Here is a 9,865-nt window from a genome sequence, read left to right on the forward strand (position 1 = left end):
TGGACACAACCTTTGAAATTTGAAAACTGAGCATTTTGGAAGTCTTAATGGGCTGAACCTTAGGGTCTTTAAAGCCCATTGTTGCACATTGCTCTTTTGCAAATGGCCCCCTCTTTGGATCCATATTTTCCCTCCTTTGGATCCCTGCTGTGGCTGGTCTGCTAGCTTAACCAATATTCTAGCTTTTTCTCCCCTGGCACTTCCCCATATTAAATGATCAATTTAACATGAGAGAATTATTTAGGAGAATTAGATATTAGTTATTATGACATCACCTCTCTCTTGAAATCATAGTCATCCTCGACTATGGGTTAGAGAAGATAAAGCCTATTTATTAGTCCTTTTTTTAGCGGGTAGAGGATCCCTATGTTACCCTATGACATCATTCCAGAATGGATGACTAGGCAATTTGGCACTCGAGAGCCTAAGCTGCCGCAAGAATGTCTGCACATTAGTCCTATCAATCTTCCATAGTAGAGTGACAAGCTCTACTTGGTGTTTGGGAGATGTCGTCTCCGCAAACTTGATCTAAGCATGCATGCTATTTCACATTTGTACACAATAAAGAAAAAGAGAGTCTTATAAGATAAAAACTTTGTTCATTTTAAACATTTGCACGTTTGCTTACTCTAGGTAAGCATTGTAAGCATTGACAAGGTTTAGGTTTGCCTTGCATCCATCTAACATCTTCAAAAGGATAATTCTTAAACTTAATAAGATATCGTTGGATAGTCTTTCCACCTCTTAGTACCTTGTCTTCATGTCATAGAATGGACTCGGGCTGCAGCACCTCTTCTTGGTCCTCAATCTCCGGTGGGTCTTCAATAGTTGGTTCTTGAGATAGCTCTCCTTTGTAAGGGTTTAGTAGGCTCATATGGAAAGCATTTTGTATGAGCCAATGGCTGGGAAACGTGAGTTGATAGGCCATCTCATTGATTTCCGTAAGAATCTAGAAGGGACCATAGAACCTTTTTGCTAACTTAGCATAGTACTTTTGGTGTCTCGTAGGATTCTTGCCCGTCATGTGCCTTAATCAAGCCTTGGGAAATTTAAGTAGAACCCAATCATTTTCTTTAAAGGCTTGGCTCTTCTGTGCTTAATATTAGCAGTAGCCTTTTGCCTTTGCTATGAGATAGAGATAGCATCCTTAATCTTTTGGAAAGATTCTTGTAGGTCTCGTCTATACACATCTGCAGCGAAGATCTTCCCGTGTACCTTAAGTAGTAGGGTATTTTTTTATCTTCCCTCAATTACCTCAAAAGGTGCTTTTCCCGTGGAAGTATGTACAGTGTTGTTGTAGGCATACTCCACTAAGGGTAAGTACTTCTCCCATTGGAATCTTTGATCTACTTCCGTTACATAGGATTTTAGTAGATCGAGAATTGTTAGGGTAGCTATTTCACCTTGGCCATCTGTGTGCGGGTGATAGGCCGAAGAGAGCCTTGTCCCTAAATTCTCAAAGAGACCCTTCCAAAAATTACTGGTCATTCTAGGATCTCTATCTGACACTATGGGCATTGGCAAGCCATGGTACTTGAAGATTTGTGATATGAAGAGGGTTGCCATTTGATGGGCTTTGATAGTCTTTATGACAGGTATAAAATGAGCTTGTTTACTAAACCTGTCTACTATCGTCCATATTCCCATATTCCCATGGATAGACTTAGGCAATCCAAAGATAAAATCCATGGATATGCTCTCCCATAGTGCCCCGCATAAAGAGGAGCATGAGATTCATACATTACTTTCTCACGTAGTGAGTTAGTAACACATAGTCTATTGTCATAGAGAAGATAACCATCTTGTAAAGTAAATGGTTCCTTTTTCCTCCTTAATGCAAGGGCTGAAATCACATCTTTAAAATCGGGATCAATAGCATACTCATCTATCATAGAGGATAGATCATTGTGAGTTGCTATGGAAACCGCATTCACTCTCGGCCGTCTTGAGAGTGTATCGGCTACTTGATCATGCTTGCCAGCAATGTGAGCAATATGAAAATGAAATTATGAAAGGAAATTTGCCCACCTCATTTTTTTGTTGGGGAGAGCTTGGTCTGCGTCATGAAGTACTTAAGACTTTGGTGATTCGTTCTCGCAGAATGAAATGAGTCCCCAATAAATAGTGCTTCCATGAGTCTAAAGGCATGTAGACCTGCGAGGAGTTCCTTTTCATGTATTCCTAGAGCTTGCTCAACAGGATCGAGCCTTTGACTTTCATAGGCCATGGCGTGCCCTTCTTCGAGCAAAACAGCTCCAAGGCAATCACCACAAGCGTCACATTGGGCCTCAAATGGCTTTGAGAGATCCGGTAGTGTAAGCACAGGTTGAGATATAAGATTTTCTTTAAGCCTTTTGAAAGCATTGTTCTCCTTGGCAGACCATATATACCTAACGTTTTTCTTTGTTAGATCATGTAATGGTCCTGCAATTTGTGATAACTTTTCTATGAAGCATCTATAGTATGCACACATACCTATAAAGCTTCTTAGTTCATGAAGATTCCTTGGTTTAGGCCATCCTTTTATTACCTCTTATCACCAAAGCTCACTCAAATCGGAGAAAATGAGCAGGCGTGTGCTGGAGCAGCTAGCGACTAATCCCGGGAGGATGCAACCTGCTCTGATACCAATTGTTGGAATTAGTGTTATAGAGAAACGCACACATCTTGGAGAAGACGAAGGAAGCTCAAGGCACACAACTGAGAGTATGTTACTTACTGTGCAATGGAAAGATAGATAGCCCTAGAGTGATGGACGTGTATACAATGCATGGGGAAAAAAACCTGCTAAAAAGGGAAAAATGCCTCGGCAATCCTAGTGTGTTCACACACATCACTACCACATGGATATGGTAATAGGAGGCACGGAAGGCCCTGCAAACTAGCAAAAATAGTATATTGCAATCCATGAATTGACAAAAGTTGTATACCAAGATAATCGCACAGATCATAATCAGTCTTTAAGCGTGTAGAGAGAGATAGAGAGCTAAGAAAGTGCAAGCGAACCCATGTAGGCGCACCTCCTAGAGCGGAGTGCTTTGTCGGCATGGTGAGAGAGAAGAGAGGAGAGGAGAGAAGAAGACACAAGCACTGGGTGCAATCTCCCCCCGTGCAAAAGTGAGCATTTCCCTCTTGCACGTATTTATTTATAGATTCTTCAGTGCTAAAAAATAAATACACATTGGCCAGTCGGACTTAAATGGCCTTAGCTCATAAAGAGCATTTAAATAATGAAATTTCCATAAAGATGATATCCTTTTGTATAACCCTTAGCCTTTTCCATCTGTCACCTACACGAGTAGATAATAAATATCAATTCCATTACAGGCTCGTCACGAGCATGGCAGGCATATGTATTTTTTTGGATATATGAATATAATCCACTCACAACTGTGAGTTTTGGCCCAAAAAAAAAGGGGACGACACACAAGTAAGACTTACCAAAGACATTTTTTCTAATCGAAGAAAATAAGGCTGCACTTAAAGCTCTTTCGACTTACTTTTAGGTCAAAATTTATAGCATTTGCCAATATTTACACTAAAACTTATAAAAGTTTACCAATTTTCTTCAAGGCAAGCTCATAATTGAGCTAGGATTTTGTAAATTTAGTCGGTTCAAAATACATTGAATCCTAATTTTTTGTGAACATTGCACATAAGTAGTCAATAAATTAGAACTATGATTCAATACCTCACTCCTTGCTTGCTTGTTTAACATAGAAGTCGTATTTGCGGATGGTTTTGTGGTGATTGGAAGCCGCTATGGCCCTGTTTGATCATGGCTTCCATTTGTAAATTTTGTGGTTATTCTAATATATTACACTCACCGTTGCGAGTTTTGCAAAAAAAACAAGTGAAAGGGTCACGGTGGCTTTTTCTAAAACAATAAGAAAGTGATAAAATTATTAGGTAGAGATTAACTAGATATATATAAGGTTTGGGAATATCTCTTTTATTAAGCGACCAAGTTTCCTCCTCGCAAAGAAGCAAACTCAAAATACTTGCAAAATTTTTGAAATTTGTAGCATTTTTAAACTATCTATACTCTTTATAATGCAACTTAAAAATTTCAAGGAAGGAGAGACCCTCCATGTGTCACTCTCTGCTTCACTTAAGAGAAAACCTCTCTAAAATGCAAAAGGGAGAGTAAGATTGTAAGAAACAACAAGCAGCTTTTCAACTTTTGTCATAATGTAAAATCAAAAGAATTTATTTCTCTTTAGTAGTAGAAAGTGCTTTAGTCATAGAAAGTCAAAGGTTTTCTCTTCTACATAGAATAAACTTATTGGTTTAATTGCACATAAAAAGTAGATAAATTTAGTGGAGATTTTATTATTTAATGAGAATGTAAATTTTGAAGATATATTTAGTTTCTTCTTTTCAAGAGGTCTTTTTCAAGACTATTTTTGATATATTTTTGCAAGTTTTTATTTTTTTAAAGAGATTGAAAAAAAAAATAGCTCGTGTGGTATCGACATGGGGTTTTTTCACTTTGAGAAAATACATGCAAATGAAGGAGTAGTTATCCATGTTATTGACCATGAGAGAGAGAGAGAGAGAGAGAGAGAGAGAGAGAGAGATTGAGAGATTTCTTTCGAGCTCATAGGGCTCCGTCTCACCAAGGACACCTTTCAGGCCCTTCAAATTTCTCGGGGGGGGGGGGGGGGGGGGGGTTTCACTTAATATTTATGCAACTATCACGTGAGTTCAAGTGAAGGGGTTATTAAATTTTTTTTTTCACATTTTCACATACAAAAAGGTACCACAAAATGTAATTGGAATTTTTCTTTTACACACTAAATTATTTGTCAAAAATTCACAAATAAGAAGTTTAAAAATAGTCCTTGAACGCCCGTGATATACAAAGTTTATATTTAGTGACACACCACGTCAAATTTCCAAGATAATATGGTTTTCTTAGAGTAATAGTGTATTTTCAAAAAGGTAGCTAACATTTTTCACCCATAGAAAATAAATAAAATGCCCAACAAAAATCAACCCTCATATTGGCACCCCAAATAGGGAGAGAGATTGCCCAGTTAACAAACCTTTTACCAATTCTTGAATATTTTGTCATTTTTGTTTTTAAGAGTTAAACTATGGAAAATGTTTAAAAATCAATAAATTCTCTAAATTTTGATAGGCAAAGGTGTCTATCAAAAATCAACCCCACACACATAGAGAAAAATGTTTTAGCGTCGAACGAATGACGCAGCAAGCAGGAGAGAGAAGAGGAGAAAGAGAGAATAAAATGTTTAAGGACGTAAAAACCATCTAAAAAGACGTTAAAATTACACAACAAGTCTTTAACACTTGAATATCTATGGAAAGGAAGAGAGAGAGAGAGAGAGAGAGAGAGAGAGAAGAAGAAGAAGAATAATAATAATAATAATAAATTTAATCCAATAGGAACAATCTCAGAAGATATAAATGGCAACTTGGGTGAGAATAAAGTTATTTTGTTTCATCTTCTAACTCTCTCTCTCTCTCTCTCTCTCTCTCTCTCTCTCACACACACACACACACACACACACACACACACATGCGCGCGCGTCTTGAAAGAAGAAGAATTTAAAATATTGTAGGAGCGATCCACTGAGATGTCAAAGCTCTATTCGATGGTCTCAAGTTCAAGACCTTAGAGAGAGAGAGAGAGAGAGAGAGAGAGAGAGAGAGAGAGAGAGAAAGCAATCATAGAGATCTATACTTTTCTTTATAGAGATTGAGAAAAAAGAGTTTGCTCATCCTTTTCATGCATTGACTTGAGGTCATCACCTTAACCGCAGTGCCAATTTTTCAATTACTATATCACTCTGACAAGTCATATGTGTATGCACACATGAGCTCCATGCAAACTGCTATCCATCTAATACATGTGTGTGTGTGTGTGTGTGTGTGTGTGTGTGTGTGTGTGTGTGTGTGTGTGTGAGAGAGAGAGAGAGAGAGAGAGAGAGGGGGGGGGGGGGGGGGGGGGGGGGGGAGTTTGGGGGGCGCACGAAGGGAGGATAAAAGTTTTAAATGTCATAGTTATTGTACTATAACAACAACAAGAGGCTTCAAGACCTATGTGATAAAGAATATATATATGTACACACACACACACATATAGTTCATATATATATACACACACACACACACACACACACACACAAATACATATATATGCATGTATGTGTGGCTGTGTGTGTATGTGTATACACACACACGTGTATATATATGTATGTGCATATCTTTATACATATATGTAGTATGTATTTGTGTGTGTGTGTGTGTGTGTGTGTGTACTCAAGTAGGGTATGATACTCATATTCTCAAATTTTCAAGGAATCTAATGTGTACACAAAAAGAGGCTGTCCTACATTCCCTCAATATCCAGTCACACATTTAACAGAGCAACAATTAAGCCAAATGGTTGGTATAATATAGATTGTGCGCAAGGAAATAGGCTCAAGCTGGTTGAATACAATCTGCTCTCTCAAAGAGGAATATGGTTTTGTAATTAGAGGATAAAGATAGATAGAGATCAATGGCATGCATGATTTTAGTCACAGTCTCAATTTTACACCACGTCCTTTAGTTTAGCATAATGGCCAAAACTCCTACAAAAGTAAACAATTGAGCAACCTTACTTTGCCTTCATTTCTATCACATTTTAAGATGCAAATGATGTGAAAGTGTACATGAACAAATAGTGCACACCTTATCATACTAAGTTGCTTATGTATTGTTGTGATTAGGTGATGGCGTAAACCATTACCATGCTTGTGAACATAGATAGAGATCCAAGAGAAGCGTCTAGAGAGAAGCATAGATGTAATCACATTCTTAATATTAAAAGAACGTCATCTCATCTCTTTGAAACTTGAAGCTTTTTTGGTACATTGGAAACTATGAGCCCTTATATTTTCACAACTTTACTCTTAGAAATGAAAAGTTTTATAATTACACACTGTAGCAATTATGGGCCTTCATCTTTAAAAACTTGCTGGCTTACACAGTTTGTACTTCTCAACTTGGTAGCACTTTTGTCAACTCTAAGTAGACCAAGGGAAAGATGGTCTTCTTACCATATAAGAAATTATCATGTACACTTCTACCATGTCTTGCTTATAAAAAAGACGCAAGGATAGAAGTAAGTAAGAGAATGGAGCAGAGACATTGAATTCAATTGTGTTCCTATTGTTGAAACCAATTCTAGAACCCAGACTATTTTCAAAAAAAGATTTATTGTTATATTGATTTCAAACGGCTTTCATCTCTTCATACCATGCTAACTACCTAATCTGTATAATCAACATTGGTACCATTGCTAAACCAAGATACACCAAAAGGAGGAGACTCTCTCTCTCTCTCTCTCTCTCTCTCTCTCTCTCTACACCACAATAAAAGTAGAGCACTCCTAAGTTTTTTGAACAAGGGCTAGCACCTTATGAAAAACAATGTCTATGAGAATCTCCCAAGCTTGTTATCAAAGAATGCTTTGTAGAATCTTACATATATTTATGTTTGTTAGAATCTTCAAGAGATTGTGTAATGCATTACTTTTAGAAATGTAATAGAATATACATGGAGGAATAGAGTATTGATAGTGTTTCCCATGGAAGAGAAGATATCCCTACAAAAATAGAAACAATGTTTCTTTGGCCGCAGCAACGCAGCAACGGGTGGGTCACATACTAGTATATATGAAGTAATACTAGTATATATGAAGTAGCTTAAATTTTTCAAGAAAGGAGAGACCCTCCATGTGTCACTCCCTGCTACACTTAAAGAGAAAACCTTATAAAATCTCTCATTTCTTTGAAGTTTGGAATGTTGGAATCTGTGAACCCTTTCATCCTTTCAACTTTCAACCTTTAGAGTAATAGAAAAAGTTTTGACTCTACCACTTTACTTTTTCTTTTGAAAGCAAATTTGAAGGTTCCTCAACTTTTTTTTGAAAAGTCAATGGCCATAAAAGTTTGGAACTTAAGAAATTGTTTGTATGTACGCTACCAAAATTTTACCGTTTACTTCTAGACAATTTTGAAATATGGTAAAGATTTTGCAATTAATACATCAAACCGTGATTTTGCAATTAATACATCAAACCGTGATTTTGATTGAATAGTGGTCTAGAATAGCTCCAAATTGGAAAGAAGTGTGTGTGTCTGTGTGTGTGTGTGTGTGTGTGTGTGTGAGAGAGAGAGAGAGAGAGAGAGAGAGATCTCAAAGAGAGTGCCATTTTTTTTTCTTGATTGAAACAATATTAAAATAAATCTTACATATATAATGGAGCTTAAATTTTTCAAGCAAGGAGAGGCCTCCCACGTGTCATCCATTGTAACTTGCACAACCGTCCATGTTTGGAACTCCATGAAAGAACCGCAGGAACTCCATGAAAGAACTACAGCTTGACGACCTCGGCGCTTGAAGGTCTCAAACCAATCTCGACTTGCAACAAATACTTGTATGTGTTCATGTCTATGTTGTGTGTGTGTGTGTGTGTGTGTGTGTGTGTGTGTGTGTGTGTGAGAGAGAGAGAGAGAGAGAGAGAGAGAGAGAGAGTTGTAAGAGAGTCCAATCTAGCTGAGCGAGCCTGCGTACGCACCCAAGGCTGTGTGTGTTTGTTGGGAAACTAGGTAGGGCAATTTGCATAAGTTAATATATAAGGAACCCTAGCACTAACATTTCTGGCAAAAGAGCAAGGAGAATACATGCACAAGTTGCAGCAGGCTCCCCCCTCTCTCTCTGAAGCAAGATCCCCCTTAGGTTGGTGGTTTTCCACAAGATTAACCTAGCGTTTTCAACAGCCCTTCTACTAGCATAGGCAGCATTTTTGGGACTGCTCACACACACACACACACGCACATAGCAAATGCAGAAAATTGTGATCTCTCTCTCTCTCTCTCTCTCTCTCTCTCTCTCTCTCTCTCTCTCTCTCTCTCTCTCTCTCTCTCTCTCTCTGATTAACATGCATTTTCTAGCCGCAGCAACGTGCGGGTCACATACTAGTTTTTGAACTAAGTTCTCATATTTTATCAGTTTTTACCATGGTTTGATCATATGTGTGTGTGTGTGTGTGTGTGTGTGTGGAAAATTTACTAGAACTATGCAAGGTGAAGCTTCACTTTAGTATTCTAAAAGAATAGAATGCAAGAGAAGTCAAGCTATGCTAGGATGTGAGATCAAAGGTAAAAGGAAAAGACCCATTCAATATTTTAAAATTGAAATAAATTTTAAAGTAAGTTTCAATCATCACTGAAAACATTGAAAGTATGCCTAACTAGACTCTCCTCTAATGCTTCTTTATATTGATCGACATATATATATATATATATATATATATATATATATATATATATATATATATAGGTGATCCTAAGGAATCAACTTGTCGTCTTAAGGAGTGACCCCCTTTGTTTCTTTTGGAAGGCCATGAAAAACTCCTCTTTCTTTTCTATATCTACACAAACAAGGTTCACTCTGGCCTACATAATGAGAGAAGAGGGTTCTTTGTGAGAGGAAAATTCAAAAAGTGACACTAGCATTTAAAACTTTGTCATAATAGAGCATTAAAATTTTTGGGAACAAGTGTAACATTGACTTATTTAGATTACAATATATTTCAAAAGCCTAAAAAATAATGACTAAACGATCTAAGCCAATATTCAATGGCTCTCTTTTGAGAGAGAGAGGTACACAAATGTCAACATATGTAACAAAGAACTAGAAAAAATATTATTAATTCTTTTACAAAACTCATGTGAGTGGATAGTAAAAGAACATTAGAAACATGCACCAACCTCGAGCTCACACCGAGCCTTGAGGGTTTCTGCTTGATAGAGAAACCACTACTACTCCTAGGCTTTACTTATTACAAGAT

This window comes from Adiantum capillus-veneris, chromosome 28, assembly GCF_014529385.1.
Source record: "Adiantum capillus-veneris isolate H3 chromosome 28, ASM1452938v2, whole genome shotgun sequence".
Lineage (NCBI taxonomy): Eukaryota > Viridiplantae > Streptophyta > Polypodiopsida > Polypodiales > Pteridaceae > Adiantum > Adiantum capillus-veneris.